A 20798-nucleotide genomic window follows, 5' to 3' on the forward strand; every position below is an offset into this window, starting at 1 on the left:
TTTTAAAAAGCTAGTAGAAAGCATTTCAAATGTTTTTGCCATAAAGAAATAGTAAGTGCTTGAGAAGACAGGTATATTGATGTTGATTTGAACTTTTACTATGTGTATATGTATCAAAACATTACACAATATCTCATAAGTTTTTAAGTTTTTATGCTTCAGTTAAAATACATTTAATTTATATTATAAAATAAAGAAAATTTTCATTACCAGTGAGTGAAAAAAATTAGATATTGAATCCGAGTATCTAGCAATAAAATTCAGACCCTTAACCAATTCAGTTTTAATACCATAAAAATGAGAATATTAGAGTCAGTAGAGATTGACTCAACACCTCTCTCAAACCTCAGCTTCCTCTGGTAGAATCAACATAGTAAAAATGGCTATACTACCAAAAGCAACCTACATGTTTAATGCAATTCCCATCAAAATCCCAATGACATTCATCACAGAGACTGAAAAATCTACCCTAAAGTTCATTTGGAAACATAAGAGACTACGAATAGCCCAGGCAATATTTAGCAAAAAGAGCAATGCTGCAAGTGTCACAATACCTGACTTCAAACTATATTACAAAGCAAGAGCAATAAAAACAGCACGGTACTGGCACAAAAACAGACATCAAGACCAGTGGAACAGAATAGAGGACCTGGATATGAATCCACACAGCTTTTCCCACCTTATTTTTGACAAAAGCACCAAAAACATGTGATGGAGAAAAGACAGCCTCTTTAATAAATGTTGCTGGGGAAAGTGTTTATCTGCCTGCAAAAAACTCAAACTAGATTCATGTTTATCATCCTGTACTAGTATCAACTCAAAATGGATCAAGGACCTTAATATCAGACCCCAAACTCTGAAGTTAGTACACAAAAGAGCATGGAATACTCTGGAAAAAAATAGGTATAGGCAAGGACTTCCTCAATAGAACCCCAGCAGATTAACAAATAAGAGAAAGGATGGACAAATCAGACTACATAAAATTAAAATGATTTTTCACAACAAAAGAAATGAAATGGTTTCTAAATTGAAGAAACCCCCCACAGAGTGGGAGAAAATATTTGCTGGCTGTACATCAGACAAAGGACTGATAACCAGAATATACAGGAAACTCAAAAAACTAAACTGTCCCTAAATCAATGAACCAATAAAGAAATGGGCAACTGAAGTAAACAGAACTTTTTCAAAAGAAGAAATTCAAACGTCAAAAAAAAAAAAAACATGAAAAAATACCTCCCATCTCTGGCCATAAAGGAAATGCAAATCAAAACCACACTAAGATTCCACCTCACCCTTGTTAGAATAGCTATCATCAAGAACACCACCAACAACATGTGTTGCTGAGACACAAAATTAGAGATAAAGGCAGAAGAGGCTCTGCCTGGAAACAAGGGTGGTGGGGGGGTGAGAGGAAGGGGGCAGGGAGCAGGGGGAAGAAATGACCCAAACAATGTATGCACATATGAATAAATGAATACAAATATTTAAAGATTGCAATACAATACTGTGTGATTTCTATGAAACTACTAAAGCTACAAAGCTTGAATATTTCTGTATCAACATCAATTGTTCATGTATTACACTTTGTAGCAGAGTTTTGAACTTTAACTTCAGTGATTTTCAAGTCACTTCATCCACCAACTTAACCTCAAACCATCTCAGAATTATTAAATTTCAGTATCTTGCTCCCTGACCCCAACCACATATCATTTTATTTATCTCATTTTCCCATTTTCCTCTGTACCTGCTTTATCACACAGGCATCTTCAGCTTCCTTTCTCCGTATTTTCTCTCATTTGAAAAACTCCTTCAATGCAGTTTTCCACTCTATATTAACTCCAAACCTCTTGATGAACCATAGAAATCATTTGCTTTCTTACCAGCACCTTCAATCCTTTTTTAAGCCAGTCATGATACTGTAACAAAATACCATAAGTTGAGTGGCTTATGAACAACAGAAATCTCTTTTATTTCTTTCTGGAGGTTGGGAAGTCAAAAATTATGGTGCCTGCTACTTTGTTTTCTAGTGGATTCTTTATGGTTCATAAATGGTGCCATTTTCCTGCATTGTGTATCTACATGATAGAAGTTGAAGGGGAGTTCTCTGGTCCTGGATCTCTTCCAAAATCTTCAACTGCTAATATCACATTAGGTGTCAGGATTTCAACATATGAGTTACCAGTGGCATAAACATTCAAACCATGTCTGTCCCTTGTATTCAAATATTTTCACATTATATAATCAGAAAAACTTCAAATCTGATCAATGTAACCAAATATCCTTTGTCATTATACTTGGAAAGTTAAAAAGTGATAACGAATACCACACAACTCAGGGCAACATGGCGTCAAATTCAGTTTTTCTGTATTATCTAGGTGCTGAGTGTTGACAGTCAATAATTTTGTTTTTATTTGCCATATTCTTTTATTTCTCTCTCATTTTACTACTTACTTCTAACCCTTGCCACTCTTACTAGATGGACTGAAGCTAACACCTTCACCTATGACCTTGGTTCTTTTCCATTCCTATTGCCCTTGGCCTCTATCTTATTTCCTCTTTTTTTTTTTTTTTGAATTTTCACTAGCTTTCCTTACTCCAAATCCAAATACATTTTTTTCATGCATTTCCTTATTTTATTTTGTTTCTGATTTGTCACTAATGATCCTTCTTTCCATCTAGAACTTTTCTACTATCTTACCACACAACAGCATCACAATACTGAATTATTTCTTCCAAGTTTTTTTTTTTTTGCAGGGTGCTCTTTTTACTTCCATTACCCTGAATTGCAGTGGCTTAGCAGAGTTTCAATCTTGGCCCAATACTCTTTGTTTTTTCTTGTCTGTAGAAATTCATCATCTCTTTGGCTTTATCTCCAACTATATGCTATGCTAACTTCTCCCACATCTGTATTTGTAGTCAGGACTCTCTTTCAGGCTTCAGTCTGCCTGGTAGATATTTCTAACTAGACTCTCTATAGCAGAAATAAACTTTTATGATTATCCTAACCACCTTTATCCATTGATGACAAAGAGGATTCCAAAGTATTTTTCCTTCACCCTCATTGCCAACTTAGTCACCAATTTCTGAACATTTCCTCTTCTAAATATTTCTCAAATCCACTTTGTCATCTTCATTCCTCCCTATTCCATCCTAACTCATCATCTTCTTGTGTTTTCTACACATGAATAAAGCTCACCATAATCTTATCTTGGTACTGCTGTTACATGAGCTTCATCATATAGCCCATATAGTACAAACGAAATGTTTTCAAAAGGAAAGTGACCAGGTAAGGTTATTATCATAGACAAAAAACCTTTAACATATTATGTTTGCAGTGTGGAAAATGGAAGATTAAGGGCATGGAGAACACCTAAGAGATTACACATGAGAGCCTTAACAAAAATTTGGAGGTTAGGACTAGAAAGTAAGAGTCAGATTAAAAAATATTTAGAAGAAATGGTGATTAATATAAGATGTGAGGTATAAATAACTTTAATGTTGGTAATCCTTCAGGAAATTAATCTTTATGCAGTCTTAGTTTTTGTCCAATTCTACTCTTTATTACATATTCAGTAATATGGTCCCATGCCATTTGTTACATTTAAAAATCATTCATCCAATTTGGATGTAGTCAACTCAATATCTCCCTCATCTAATACAATCTCAGTTTGCCTCACTGTGTTCATACCTAACATACATGCTATGTAAATCAAATTTTTGATAAGAATTCAACACTTAACATGTGTTAAGCAATGTGGAGGATAAAAGGTACATTAAGTATTGTCTCTCAGCTCTTAGAAGACATTATAAACCAGGACTCTGACCATCCCAAACTCTTTCTACAACTGAATTTTGCTATTTTATCTTTTAAAAAAATTTTTCTTTCCTTTTTTTGGTTTTATAAACATTTTTATTAGTATATATTAGTTATATAACTTGATTTCCTTGGAATATTTTCATACAAGCATGCAACGTACTCCAAATTCACCCCCCCATCCCTCTCTTTAAACCCTCTCCCCCTTCTTAAGACAATTTCAACAGATTTCATTGTTCTATTTTCATACGTAAATATGAAATACGTTAACCATATTCACTCCTCAACCCTTTCCTTCCCTCTTTCCCCTTCCCACTAGTATCCACTTCCCAAAAGTCCCTGTTTTAAACTCCTGTCATTAACTTTTGAGGACTAGTTTCAAAATAAGAGACAGAATATGCAACATCTGTCTTTCTCAGTCTGGCTTTTTTTGCTTAACCTAATGATCTCTAGTCATGACTAAATTACCAATGTGAATGTAAACACTATCATATGCCTTTTTCTGCTCTTGTACCCCCAAAAATATCCTCCATTGAGTATTAACATTGTGCCTGATACAAGTATTTTGTATGTGTAATCTTAATTAATATTTCCAAAATTCCTATAAGATGCATACTAAACCCATTAAAAAGTGCCAACTAAATCACAGATTAAATGAATTGCTAAATGTCATATAACTACTAAGTAATATTGTGAATTTGAACCCAAATGTTAATTATTTCTGTCTACTTAGTACAAGAAGTTAAATGATAATTCTATTTGTAGTTTAGGGAGTAAAAACGATGGGACATATTTGTGAAATAGAACTGTTGATCATTTCTAAGTCTTCAACAGACTGCTTTTGAGTATTGTCTTTCTATAAAACATTATATTTCAAACACATATTTTATTAGTTCAGTTTTGTAGAATTAACTGGTTTTATATTTTTATTCCAATATAAATGCTTTGTGTTTGCTTCTGCTTTAATTTTGTGGGGGTTGTTAGATATATAACCCTTTTAGATATACAATGTCAGATTTTTTACAGGCAACCTAAATATTTACAAACTTTCAATCATTCTAATTCTTTGGCAGTTTGATTTTCATATATACTGAATATGTCTGGCTTTTGGGGAACATTATGTTAATTTGCATTAAACAAGCCAATCTCTGTCTTAACCTAATTGCTATAGTGCTTTGTAATTGTAGGTAGTTTATAAACCTGTTTTCAGAGTTGGCATTTTTATTGAATATTGTAATTACCTGTAATAATAGGATAATTCCTCCTGGGACATACATGATATTTTGATATAGTCACATTACAAGGATTTAAAGTGTCATCAACTCACAGAATTTGAAGAGACTTTACAGTCAACTAATTAAACATTTTACTTAAACTTTAAAAATAAAATGTATTCAAAACATATATTTGTTACCCAGATCACCATCAACAAAATAAAATAGACATTTTTTAACAGTAGCCATGGCTAGAATGATCATCTTTTCCTAAAAAATGCAACTGAAATCAATATAACACACTTAACAATGACTAGGAACATGAGCCACTTATATGCCAGGCACTGTTTTAAGTGCTTAAGTGAATGAGCTCAAGTCAATCTTCACAACAGCACCTTATGTATATACTATTGCTGTTGTTCTTATTCCCATTTTACATATGAGACTGAGGTACAGACAGGTGAAATAAAATAAATCTGCTCAACTTCACAAACTACTTAATGGCAAAGCTATGAGACTGTATCTTAAATGGCTACCCTACCCTTTACTTTGGTAAGAAATCATCAAAACATTTGTTCAGATATGCAGTTTTATCTTTGTACAATTATCTTCTTTTCTTTAGTTTTAACATACTTTGGTTTATACTTGAAAGTTCCTAGGGCTCTGTAGCAGAATACTCTAATTGAAAAAGACCAAAAAGTACAAAATTTCTCACTACTAACTTGCAAGGTATCTATTTTATATGTTTTGATGGAATTGTTTAAGTTGTATTTTATGTTAAATTGTACAAATTTATGGGGAATGGAATGATGTTTTGATACACACAGACCTTGTGCAATGCTCAAATGTTTATCATTTCTCATTTCTTTATGCTAGGGATATTTAAAATCTCCTGTAGATATACATACATATACACATATTTACACATGCACACACACACACATATATATATATATGTATATATTATTTTGTGGTGATGGTGATAGATCTGCCCTATGCTAGTGAGGCCCTCTACTATTTAGATGCATCCACAGCCTGAAATATATATATTCTTATTCACTCAGTCACTGTACTGTGCAATAGAACCTACTCATTCTAACTGTATATTTGTTGTATATGACCAGCCTGTGCCCACTCTTTCTCTCCTCTGTTATTCACTATGCTACTCTCTGATTGTATGCAAATGACAGTTTTAGATCCCATGTGTGAGTAACATCATGTGGTGCTTGTCTTTCTGTGTCTGGATTATTTTTGTTAACCTAATATGAAATTTTTTTAAAGAAACTATTATTATGGTGGGAAATGCATAGCTTCTTCTGTGAGTGAACTTAAGCTCAGTCATTCTGCTGCATTCGATATTGGAGGAGAATATGCCTCATTTCTTTAGCTAGCCAGATTTCTTTTCATACAGATGTGCTGCATTGATCTGCACTGAATTTATAACCCACCTCATTTTATCAGGACTATTAATACTACCAATGTTTCAACAAACAGTTTTGATTGCTTTAGTGTTGACATAGTGACAAAAATATGTGATATTTTGAAAAAAAAAGTAACCAAAGACAACAAAATCATTACATTCAGCTGCTTATGATAGAAAATAATGTTAACATGATTTAAAGTTTCAAAGAGAATTAACAACCATGCTGATGAGAAGGTAACCCTTCTTCTACATTTGTGGTAGATACCAGCAATAAAACAGAATTCTCTAGTTAAGAATATGCTATCACCCTAAAATGAAACATCAATCTTAAATTTGTGGAATTAAAAGCAATATTCTGAAACTTTTCTTATAACCTTGCTTTGGTTTGCAAGGTCATAGCACTAGATTAACAGAGATGCTTTGCAAGGTTTTTACAGACAGGAGAGTCTTAAACAAATGATTACATCTTGCATTTTAACTGTGCTAGAAACCTTTAGAATATGACTTATATTATCATGAGTAGTATAGATGACAGAAGAGATAGACACTGGTTATAATGAAGAAAAATCACTTTGTAAAATATAATCAGAGAATATAAAATAATTTAAAATCTATCTATCTATCTATCTATCTATCTATATATATATATATACATCAGTAAGAATTTACACCTTTATATAAAAATTAAAGATTTTAATTGCAAAGTATTCTAGTGCTCTTTCTAGTGCTCAGAGGAAGGTTGAAATTAATGATTTGGAATTTTATTGGAAGCCTACTGAGAAACTTGTTTTCACCAATTATTAAGCCTTATTTGTACCAAAAATATCTGTTAATTTCATATTTATTGAAGAAATTTCAAATGGCTTTTAAATTTTTAATTAAAAATATATCCACTTGCAAATGATACAAGTAATACAAAAAAAATTTACTGGAAAATAGTAGATGCTAAGTTTCGTAGATAAATGAATGTGACATAGGTTGCAATGATAATTCCAAGAGTGAAGTTTCATCAGATTATTTGAGCAGTACTTTTATCACCGAAATAAATTTCTGTTTTCCCATGTGAACTAGTTAGAAGACCATGCGGCTTATTTGGATAGATGAGTTTATTTTCACCTTATAAAATCAATCACCTTATTTTTAAGACATACTTGGTATTTCCATTCAGAGTTTTAAATATGTTCAAAGATTTTTCAAAATTTGAATTTATTCAAATTTATTTTAAATTCTGTAAGAATTCAGAATTTATCTACTGCTCTATAAATGATTCAGAGGAAGTACAAATAGATGTACTAAGATGAAGTCGGACTATTATAAATGAAAAATATTTAACACCAGTCCTGTTTATATGTTTATATACAACTGAAATATATGAGCAATCCTTCATACTCTTGATAACAGTTACCCAATTAGCCAACTGTCATTGTAGCTTTGCAACCAAAAGTACTTCAGGCAGATTTTTCCATGTAGATAATTAAAATAAAGTAATTAAAAACAACTAAGCAATGGGCTGATTTTAGTAAAATGGACAGGAAAATTGACACTGTATTTAATATTACCTCATGAGTTATTTTAGTTTTCCCATTTTAAACAAATTAGTTGGCCACAATGTACATTCAAACAGGGCAAAACACAACAGAACAAAAGGACAATGACTGGTAAAGTTCTGGATTTCTTCCAATCCCAAATGCATAGAGCAATACAAACATGACCATTCTAGGAGTCTCAACTATTGGGAGAAACTGCAGCTAAGTTTTTATCTGTATATGTTTTTAATTCATTTGTTGTCATCCTGACTCTTCCAAGATACTAAAGAATGCCATGGGAGTGAAAAAGTAAATCAAACAGAGTTTTTGTTTCTCTTTCTGCTAATTCAAAAACTGTAGTTTAAATATCCTCCTTTTCTTTTTACAGATATACATTTTCCTTGATCTCAAAGTGTTGGGACAACCAGCACATTCTCTTTTTGTGGAATCCATAGAGTTCTTTGTCCCTCTGGTAATTTTGTAAGTAAATATTAAGTAGCTAATGAAATCCTTGATAACATGCTGAACTTCATTTCTTTCTGTTTCATTATCCTTTAATATTCAAATTTTTACTTGGAGTATAAAAATATGTTGCTTTCTATTAAGAACATATAGACACCCCAGTCAAAATGACTATAATCAATAACACAAACAACAACAAATGCTATTGAGGAGGTGGGGAAAAAAGAATACTTCTACACTGCTGGTGGGAATAAAAATTAGTGAAGCCACTATGGAAAGCAATATGGAGGTTCTAAAAAAAGTAAAAATATAACTACCATATGATCCAGTGATAACACTCCTAGGCATATATCCAAAATGAATCTACCTCATGTTATGATAGAGTCACTTGTTTATTGATACACTATTCACAATAGCCAAGCTTTGGAAGCAGCCCAGATACCCCATAAGTGATGAATGGATTAAGAAAATGAAGTTTCATTCACCCATAAAGAATGAATTTATGTTACCAGCCATTAACTGTTTGGAACTGGGGAACTTCATGTAAAGTGAAGTAAGCCAGGCTCAAAATATCAAAAGTTGCATATTTTCCTTCATGGATGAAAGCTAAACTTATGAATTATAGTGTATATAACTATAAATATACATACACATATATATAAATATATATACACATATATGTATGTTTCTTTATATATACTATATACTATATATAGTGTGTTTCTATATATACTATATACAATACATGCTATATGAACATGTACATATATGTGTATATGCTCATATAGTATATAGAGAAACATATAAAAATAACACTCATATATATGTGTAAACATATATACTGAGAGAACAAAATTGTATTAGCGAGTCCATCTGAGGGGGCTATAGAAGACAGAAGAGATAAAGAATATGTTAGAGAATGAAAAAATATTGAAACAACCCATAAATGTAATATAATGCACTGTACTGTAAACTGTTGAATATTAGAGAAGCATGGTGTTAGAGAATGAGTAAGTAACAAGGGTTGGAGGTTAATTTGATTAAAGCACCATATATACAGACCTGAAGTATCAAGGTGAACCCCTCTTGATTATCAATTATCAATAGACCCAAAAAACTAGGTAGCATTTGTTGCCCTCAGCCCAGAGAAACTAAAGCAGATACTTTAAAGCAACTGAGGGCAATAGGAGAAGGGGACCAGTAACTAGAGAAAAGGTTAGTTTGAGAAGAATTAACCTAGAGGTAACACACATGTACAGGAAAGCAGTGTGAGTCAACTCCCTGTATAGCTATCCTTAGCTCAACTAGCAAAAATCCTTGTTCCTTCCTGTTATTGCTTATACTCTCTCTCCAAAAAAATTAGAGATAGGGTAAGGGAGAGAGCAGGGAGGGTAAGGGAGGGGGCGGGGGGAAGGGGGGAGAAATGACCCAAACATTGTACGCACATATAAACAAAATGAAAATAAAAAAATAAAAAATGGACAAGAGGGAAAAATAAGTATTTTCTGGAGGTAGGTACCAAAGAGAGTGGGGTGGGCACAAGGAAAGGGGGGATGAGGGTGTATATGGTGGATGTATTTTATATTCATATATGAAAATAAAAGAATGAAACTCATTGAAATTGCTCTAAAAAGTGGGGAGATAGGAAGATGGAGAATGATGGAGGCAGTAAATCCAACTGAGATATATTATAAGCACATATATAAGTATCACAATGTATTCTTGTGCACAATTATTATATGCTAATAAAATCATAAAAATAACAGCTGGAAGGCACAGTGGCCACACCTGTAATTCCAGCTACTCAGGAAGCATAGTTAGGAGGATCACTGTCAAAGTGTGGCCTTGAGCAAAAAGCATGATTTCCTCTCTGAAAAATAAGTACAGCAAAACAGGCAGGGGGGCATGGCTCAATTAGTAGAGCATTTGCCTTGCAAGCACAAGGCCTTAAGTTCAAACCTCAGTACTGTCTTAAAAGAAAAAAACATAAGGAACATATAGAAACTAGGATTTCTGCTGATATGAACACAATGTACCAGTCATACTTAAATATAGTCATTTTTTTCAAGAAAGTTGATTTATTTTAATATGGCTTTAAATTTTATGTTTTGTCTTAAGAGAGATTAGCCAGTATTCTTTCTAGAGTTTAATAATACATAGAAAAACATAGGCAAGTGCTTTGTCCAAAGTTTACTAACAAATGCAACAAGAACAGGAACATAAATTCTAACACAGGTTTTCTCTAGAACCTAAGTAGATTGAATTTAAAATCAGAGGATTTGGAAACTTATGTCTATATGTTTTTTAAGCAAGGCAGAAGTATATCATTCAGGACAGAGGTTTAAATTAGCTGAGATAATAAAAATAAACTCTCAAGGATCTCCTTGTTATCTAATTATTGCATTGAATTTTATAGTAGACTTTAAATTTATTGAGAAAGTTGGCCCTCTCATCTTTTAACATTCATCAGTATATTCCATTCTTACTGCAACTTAATTTACCTGAGCTTTCACCATTCTTGGCTGAATTTTTGAAGATTAAATGAATTAATATATGCAAATTGCTTACTATAAGGTCCAGCACAACATAACTCAATCTACTGAGAATCCATTACAAGAAAAAAACAAGAGGGTAGATAAAATAAAATAGCCAAGCCCTTCAACTATCCAGAAACTAGGGAGAAAGACAGAAACAAAAATATCTGCAGTGCATGGCAAATTATAGCAAATATAATAAAGGTACAGATTAGGATGAAAAGCGTAGGGAAAATTAACTTTTTTATTACCCACTCATTCACTCATTGCCATAAATTAACTTTCATTGTCTCACCTTTTAAAGTAAGCTGGATGGATTCTCTTTTTAGCATTTATGTAGTGGTTTATATTTAAAGCATGCGTTTTTGTGCACTGAATATTTATTGTAACCATCACAGAAATCTCATGATACAACAAGTAGCATTATTTTAATTTATCCTTTTTAAATAATTTTAACTGGTGTATAAAAGCAAAATTGTATTCATTAATGTTGTAATGTGATTCTTCAATACATGTATACACTGTATAATGTTTCAATTAGGTTGAACATATTTATCTCCTCAAACCTTTATTATTTCTTTATGGTAATTGCTTTCAAAATTTGTTCTCCTAGCTTTTTGAAATGTGCAGTACATTACTGGTATCTACTGTCACCATTCTGCAATAGCAAACCAGAACTTCTTGCTCCTATCTAACTATAACTTTGTATCCATCAATCAATCTCTCCCTATCTGCCTCCTACTATCTGCAGCCTTTGGTAACTGCCATTCTGCTCTCAACTGCTATGAAATCAACTTCTTTAGATTCCACATATGAGTAATATCATGCAGTACTTGTATACTTGTGCCTAATTTTACTTAACATAATGATCTCCAGTTTTACACAAGTTGTCCTAAATAACAGGATTTCACTTTTGTTGTGGCTCTGTATTTTATTTATCCATTCATCCAATGATGGACACTTAGATTGTTGGTATTTCTTGGCTGTTGTGAATAGTGCTGCAGTTGTCATGGGAGTGCACATATCTATTTGACATTCTGATTTCATTTCATTTGAATACGTACCCAGTAATGGAATTGTGTATCAAATAGTAGCTTTGTTTCTAATTTTGGTGGGAACCTCCTTACTGTTTCCCATAATGGCTGCACTAATTTACTTTACCTTCAACAAAGTAAAAGGGTTCCTTTTCTCTATATCCCTCCCGGTACTTGTACTTAATATTTTTTGTCTTTTTGGTGATAGCCATTCTTTGTAGAGTGAGATGATAGCTGTGCTTTTGATTTGTATTTCCCCGAGGATTAGTGATATTGAACACTTTTTCATGCATCTGCTGGCCATTTATATACCTTTTTTGAGAAATGTCAGTTTAAGTTTATCAACCATTTTAAATTATTTTCAGCTATTGTACTGAGTTCCTTGTATTGTCTGTATATTAAACTCAATCCCTTTTCAGATGAATAGTCTTCAAGTATATTCTCCCATTCTGTAGATTGCCTCTTCATCATTGCTTTTTTATTTTATGGAAAGGAAGCTGAGATTTGGTCAAGTGTCAGAGGTGTTCTGATGTCAAAGATAGAATGAGGAAATTCTATTCTAGGGAGATAGTCTCTGTCTCATATTGCTGGTTAGTAGAGAAGCTGAATTTGAAATTAATAATTTTAATGTTCTATTCCTGACAATTAGTCTACTCCTGAACAGGGATAGAAAGACCAATACATTTATTTCACAAACCAATCATTTCCCGTAATATGTGTCAGGATCTATTAAATAATCTACTACATAGTGCATTTTCAAAAAAGGCGTTACTTGTATTAGGTTTGAAGTACTTTTAGGGCCTATCTTCTTAGCATATGTATCTTTCATTGGCATGCTGTATAGGCTTTACAAAGAACAAAGATGATGGCAATTGATATTTGCAAAAGTGCTTTCAAAAAAGGATTAAAAATACATCATTAATTTTATTCAAAAGCTCACACTTCTTCATTTAGTATTTATATTAAGAATGCATGTTTTAATAGAATTACATTAAATACTGAGGAAATGTTGCAAACCAGTGTTTTCTATGGACTCATTATTGTTAGAATGCCCAAAATATATTCAAATATGACATTGATAATCAGAATGTGCTTCTCTGCCACTTATTTTGCAGTAAGTTCCACAATACATGTAGTGGACTGCTGTATGAATAATCAAGTAGGCAGTTTTTATCAAATACTCAAATAAATTACAATTAAAGGAACAGAATAATGAATATTTGTAGTAACTTGAAAATTCCTCCCATTTAGGATATTCCGAAGTTTTTTAAAATCAGGGTTTTAATAAACTTGAAAGAAAAATGTTAAAATAAGCATATTTATGAACCTGATGTGAATATATAATGCTTAGAGAAGAAGGGAATTGTGTTGTCCACTAAAATTTGTTTGAATATACATAGCATAAAAGTTATACACAAACATTTTTAATAGTGATCACCTTTTAAGGATTCTGTGATAAAATTATTTGTTCACAATTGTTCCCTACAAGGCCTAACAAGGGCTTCCATTGGTTCTAGCCTTGACCTAAGACTTCTTGAAACCTATGGAATAAGAATAGAAGTTATAGTATTACAGTTCCAAGTGGAAGTATTGACAGTCATTATTTGTTGCTAATCACCATCATGCACTTATCCTCAGAATAACTCCACTTTTTAAGATCAGAATATGATTAACAGACTTGTTTCTAATCAGATAGGTCATGAATCATCAAATCCATAAGGCTGGAAGTAACATTTTTTAAATATAATTTTCAAAACTTCTGTTCATTTAGGTAACCATTTTTTGAAAGTTTTGTTTAAGATACACTACTGGGTCACAAAAGTGACTTTTCATATACATTTGTGAATAAATAATACCACTTGACTTAAAACACCATTGACGAAAACTATAAATTAAAAAAGATTAGAAAATGAACTGAACTTTAGTGAGATCGTGGTATACCTAGGGTTCTGTTAAGGACATACTCCTGCTTTGTATAACTTGATTTATTGTACCTTACTATGACTCCAGGATCATAGGCCCATAGTTTTGATATATGATTCATGGTTTCTATCTTTGCTTCAGATTAACCTGAAAGTAACTTAAATTTATCCCAGAAGATCCAGTGTTGAACACACATTGTATACTGCATTCCATTCTTGTAGACTGACAATTGAAAAGAAGTCAATTTCAGGGTTTCCATTTATAAGCCACTTGGCATTTGTATACTGTATAAGATTTTCCTCATATGGTATCACATTTTTGCCATTACCAAAATTTCATTGTCCAGAAATTATCATTTTTATAGTTTCTCAAGGTATTCCTCATTACTGAGAAATCCAAATATAGTTTTTGCTTACAACCATTGCTGTGGGAAACAAAACCTGGATTGCTTATTCAAATGATTGTGAGCTACCTACAGCACTTGGCTGAAGCAGCTGTATAGAAAGTATTTCATAAATTTTTTTTCTCTTGATAAGAAAAGTGTGACAAGAATAAGATGTGATTTCATCATTGCAGTACAAACCATTCCTCATCCAAATATGAAATGATTACTGTGATGAAGAGGCAGCAAGTAAAAGTGAATGGTTTGCCAGCCTTATACTCTACACTCCTGGTAAATGTATGCCTGGGTTACATATGCCAATTTGGGAAGAGAAAATAAAGACAATCAAAAGTTAACCTTGGCCAGCTATGGTGGTAAATGCCTGAAGAGAATCATAATCTCAAGGCCAGTCTGGGCTACATTATGAGACCCTGACTCAAAGAACCAAACAGAAAGTTAAGTTTGACTTAGTATTTTAACAGAACTGTTCTGCTTTGATTTTGTCTGTATAGATTGTGCTTGGATAGACTTTATCTTTAAAAGACTGTATGGCATGGCAAAACATAGTATTTCTAAACCACTTGGCAGTATCATGAGCATAGATTTTTAAATCAAATAGATTTAGGTTTTAATCTTGCCTGTAACTGTGTGAACTTGGACAAGTAACTTAACTCTCTACATAAGAATGAATATTTTTATTCCTCTGAAATGCATATGCCAAAATCTAATCTCGAATGCATTGTTATTTAGAGACAGAACTATTGGTAGGTGATTAGATCATGGGTGTTCTGCCCCATGAATTTGATTACTATCATTATAAAAGAGACTTCAGGGTATCTCCTCATTCCTTCACCCATATAAGGAAACCCCCAGAGGATGGACATCTATGAACTGGGATGAATTTTTATTTTTATCTTGGACTTCACACCTCTATAACTGTAAAAAATAAATATCTGTTTTTATAAGTAACCTAGTATATGGCACTTTTGTTATAAGAGCTGCAATAGGCTATGGCATTCTGTAAGCTTATGTTCCTCATCTCACAGAAGTTTTTCAGGCTGAGTGAAGTCATACATCTACTTCTTTAAGAACAAGACATACATTTCATGTGGTGGCAGCATTCATTTTTATTATTATTGCATGAAATAAGATTATGGATGTACTTGTTCCTCATTTTCAAATATTTATCACATGATCATAATGTGAAAAGCATCAGACGTGCTCATTGTCCTTGGGAGATATCCATATCCAACATAGTCAGATAAGATAAAGCATAAAATATACTGCCAAATACGGTAGCATAGGCCAAGACCTAAATGACTTGGATTTACTGGCTGAAGAAGGAAAAGCCTTGTATAACAAAATTAATATATCCAAGCAATATGACCTCATTCTCTTGGCATGAATTTGTCTATGACCACATTATAAAGACTGTCCCCAAAATTGGGAGATTTAAACAATTACTAATTTATTGACTGCAGCACAATATTTCCATTTAACATAACCATGACTATTTTTCCCAAAAGACAAACAATAAGAAGATAACCTTTCACCATAAAGTCTGTCTTATATCACCACACTATCTTACTATTTTCCAACATGCTCAAAAAGAAGCAGGCAAACAAAACTGTCCATTTTAATTAATTAAACCACACTGGCTAAGTGCTGACAATATAGAAGATAGTTGGATGTGTACCGCACACTATTCATGTTGTGACAGATTTTTGGATAAGTCCCACAAATATCACTGACTTAGTCTAAATGCACTGACTCTTTGGATGTGGTGGAAATGTGGCAGAGAGAATGCAGAGAAGGTATATGCATTCAGAATAATACAGCCCAAAATTATTAGTCTCTAAATTATTGCAGGGAGGAATGATGATGATGCCTAACCAAGGCCCAAAGCCTCATTTGTAGTGTTGTTCATGGAAATGCCATCTCTCTCTCTTAATGATATTTATTCACTCAAGAAGTAAGTATTGAGTGCTAACTCTGTAACTTGTACTGTGCTATTTAAGGGATAACACAGCGAATAAGAGAAGGCTGTTGCTCTTCAGGAAGTTGCAATTTAGTGAGAAATATAAGCAAACAAGTATATAGAAATGGTATTATGAAGTACTTAGTAGAGGCAGGTAGAGATTACTATAATGGGCCATGTTATGGTGGTCAGGAAAACCTCAACAAGACACAGTATTCAAATGGAGAGGCAAAAACAGTGTAAGCAATAACCTTCTTACAAAGGTTCAAGGGCAAGGAAGAGTGTCGTAAGGCAAAAAGAGTTTTAAAGGTTCAAATGCAGGAGAGGTGATGCTGTTGTAACTAAACGAAAGTCTCTGGGTAAGAATGATGAGCCTGGAGAATTGAGTAAAAGGAAAAGCTTTGAAAACCATACTGACAGCACTGGGCAATTTTAAGCAGGGGCTCAACTTGAGCAGGTTTTCTAAAAAAAAAATTAGCCTAAAAGATAAATGAGCCAGAGACTCAGACACCAATTAAGGAACTATTGTAATAATTGAAATGATGTTTGCTGTTCAATGATAGTATCACTGGTGATGGAGAAAAATGAGCAGATACAGAAATAAAACACTTAAGAAATCAAATCTACAAGACTTGGTGATTTATGAGACATAGAAGATGAACAGAATGGACATCTAAGTTTTTTGGATAGTTACAGCACAGAAACAGATGTCTTCAGAGAATCTTATGAATGGATGGCTAGAGATAAACCTTCAGGAAAACAGAAGAGTAGGCTCTCAAAGAATGTAATGAGAAAAACCGTTTCAGGGGAGGATGGGAGAAATACACAGGTGTATCAGGTATTACTAAGAAGGAAATTAAAATTATTAGTGTATTCAACTCAATAAATCACTAGTAATCTCAGAATATTGTTAATACTGTTATAGCAGATACCTCAAGAGTTTATGAATATTTTTATCTCTAATAATATGGAAGATCAAGGAAGGTAGAAAGGCAACTTTCACAAAACACATAGGAATGGTAGCAGAATGAAATAATATCCCCGGAATTCATAGTTGAGACCACAAGGTAGATATTAAAAGCAGCTGAGATGACTTCAGACTTGGAGAAGTAAATATAGTATGCAGTTTCTGTGTACTTTTCATCCAGCTGCTCCTGTTTACATTCACAATAATCACAGTGCAATTATGAAAACTAAAAATTTGAAATTTGTGCAGTATGTTTAAGGGTGGACTACATTTAGATTCTATGAGTTTTCCAATGAATGTTCCAGGACTCAATACATGATTAATACACTGTATTTAACTGTTAGGTCTTCTTACGTTCCCCTAATAGTTAATAGTTTCTCAGTCTTTCTTTATCTTTTAGAACACTGACAAGGTTTGTGTGTAGAACTTAATTTATTTGAAATAAAATACATTATAGGTAGCGTTTTTAAGCAAGCCAATTTACTATATAAGTATATATGCAATCAAAAAAATTTGGAAATGCTTGATAATGAAAAATACACAATGAATACCTAAATTATTATTGCATAATTGTTTTTATAGTTCCAGTAACTAAAAAAACAACATTCTTCCATATCTCCTTATAAACATCAATTTAAATTTTTCCATATTTTATTTTTGTTTGTACCTATACACATGCATAATTTTAACGTAATTTTTATGTCAGTGGATATACTTTTGTATTCTGACTTAGAAAAATTACCACATTTGCAGCTAAAGATACTCTGTAAAATTTTAGTGGATATTACTTTATTTTTATATTTAAAACATTGATTAAAATAATTAAGAATAATAATTCTGGTAAAATCGCCACAGTTTTGAAGTTACATATTTTGTAGAATGTCCTTTGATTTTATTATTTATTTCAATTAATTACCATGTTAGTGATGTTGGTGATATTGTATCTTAACACATCACAGGCAGACAGGGCGTACCTATCGTTCTCAAATGGTCTGGTTTTTATTCTTCCTCCAGCTGCAGTTTGACCCACACATCTCATTCCTGCCCCTCCATTGTAACAGACTTGCAAATCTTTTTCCTTTGCCCCAGCTACAATGGATTTTCACTACTGTCCACAAAGGAAGGGTATTCTTCCCCTCTTCCCACCAATTAAAGATTTTGTTACAAACAGGTAAGAGTGAGAAGATCTGAGGAGACTTTAACAAACGTTAGCAATGTTAGCTGTTGTCCTTATTTCTCTGGTCTGTACCCAAGGAGAATATTCTAGGAACTCTCCAATCTTTGTAAATATACATTAAAGTCCATGAAGAAAATCCTTTAACACATGCCACATTCCCCCAATTTTTTTCATTATTACCTTTTTTTTCTTTTGTATTGATGTGCTGGGTACGGGTACATTATGGCATTTACAAAAGTTCTTAAAATATATCAAATATATCATACTTAAATTCACTCCCTCCAACAGTCTACTTTATGCTCCCCTCTTCCATTCCTGAAATAGTTTCTACAGGTCTCATTTTTCCTATTTTCATTCATGTGTACACAGTATTGGTACTACATGACTCCCCCAATTTTTGTGGTCTTCATGGGAGTCAAAATTTTGCCAGAGTACATTCCGTCTCTATCAATTCACTAGTCACTTTAAGTGAAACCTATCTGCTGTCATCTCCTTTTGCTTTCTCTAAAGAAGCCAGTACTCATGGATTCTCCTGAGATTTGGGGACAGTTATTGTCTTGCTACCTCAAATGTCTTGCAAGTTCAGGAAAATTATACTTTGAATAATTTTTTAAATCTTAATTGGAAAGCAGAAGCAACACTCTTTCTAGTTTGCCACTTCCTCAAGTAGAGACATGATATGAGACCATTTTTTGAGGTAATTGTGATATTTCTTCTTTATAAAAAAGCACATGAAAATATGCTTTTATTCATTACACTAGATGTTTGCCATATTTTTAATTCAGCTTATTATTACAGTGTTTTTTCAAGTAGCATATGGCTCTACCATTTTACTTTTCTATTTTAAAATACAGTGTTCATATTTAGAAGCAAAAGTCCCTTTTGATAATACCTCAAACCCTTCAGCTCTGAAATATTCTGAATATTAACTTTTTGTCCTAAGTAATACCCTAAGTTCTCATATAAATTTAATGCAAAACATGTGTCTGTGGAATTTACATATTTTGATACTTTAAAAATTATTATCATAGTGTTGGGGTACTAGGGGTACCTTGTGATATTTATGAAAGTTCTTACAATATGTCATAGTTGAATTCATCTCCTCCATCACTTATTCTCCCTCCCTCCATTCCTGGAATAGTTTCAACAGGTCTCATTTTTCCATTTTCATACATGAATACTCAGTATTTCCACCATATTCACCTTCTATACATTTTCCTCATATCCTCTCCCTTCCACTAGTGCTAGCCTCCAGACAGGACCTGTTTTTCCTTTCTGTCCTTCAGTTTTGATAAAAAAGACATTTTTGTTTGTTTACACAGGATGTTTCATTATGACATTTCCTTGTATATATGTATTGTATATTGAATTGTTTCATCTCCTCTATTTTTCTCCTTTCCACCTCAGTTTCCTTCTTATGGTGATTTCAGCTGGCTTAAAAATTCTGTATTCATTCATGTATAGAAAGTACATTAACCATATTCATCTTCTTAACTTCCTTCTTTTATGCCTCCCCTTGTGTTAGTGCCCTCCCCTGCTTTTCATTCTTTTCCTTCATTGTTGAGGTGTCTGTTCATTGTTGATTGGGGTTTATTTTGGTATTATACCTGTACATGCATTATGCTTAAGTCAATGTAACCCCCTCCACTGCACTTTCTTGCCTTTTCTTCCCATCCTGTGTTGTTTACCAGTTTTCAGCATATTTCCTTTTGTCTTGTTCCTACACAGATTGATGTATTTCATTATTATTTGCCATCTCTCAGTCCTTCTTTTTTCTAATACTATTAAAATAGCAACAGAAATACATAAATCTAGATTTGACTTTATAAATATTTTGTGTGTTCTATTTAATAAAGATATACCTTGTTAGCAGTATTTTAAATTTTCAGATGTAGTAAAAGTTGTTAATAAACATGGGTGGCAGCTTATATTTTTCCAATTATATTGAATATCATGAACAACTAAATTTTCTGTGTGTTTAAAGTGTACAACTTGATGTTTACATTGATATACACTGTGAAATGTTTACCATAATCAAGCTAATTAACATATCCTTCACCTTTTATTTCAAAGTTACCATTTCCTTTCTTTTTTTCTTTTGGTATATGATGAAAGCATTTAAGATTTAACTTCTCAGCAAATTTCAAGTATGAAATACAGTATCCTTAACTATAGTCACCATGTTATATATGAGATCTCCAGAAATATTTCACCTTTCATAAATGAAACTTTGTAAATTTTAACTAATATTTCTTCATTTCAAGTATTCTTATATGAGAACAATACTTTACTCATATGCAATATATAAATGAGCTGAATGTTTGTTTACAATAGCTGCTAGTGCTAGAATTGTTACTTTATTAT

The sequence above is a fragment of the Castor canadensis genome, chromosome X, assembly GCF_047511655.1.
Source record: "Castor canadensis chromosome X, mCasCan1.hap1v2, whole genome shotgun sequence".
NCBI lineage: Eukaryota > Metazoa > Chordata > Mammalia > Rodentia > Castoridae > Castor > Castor canadensis.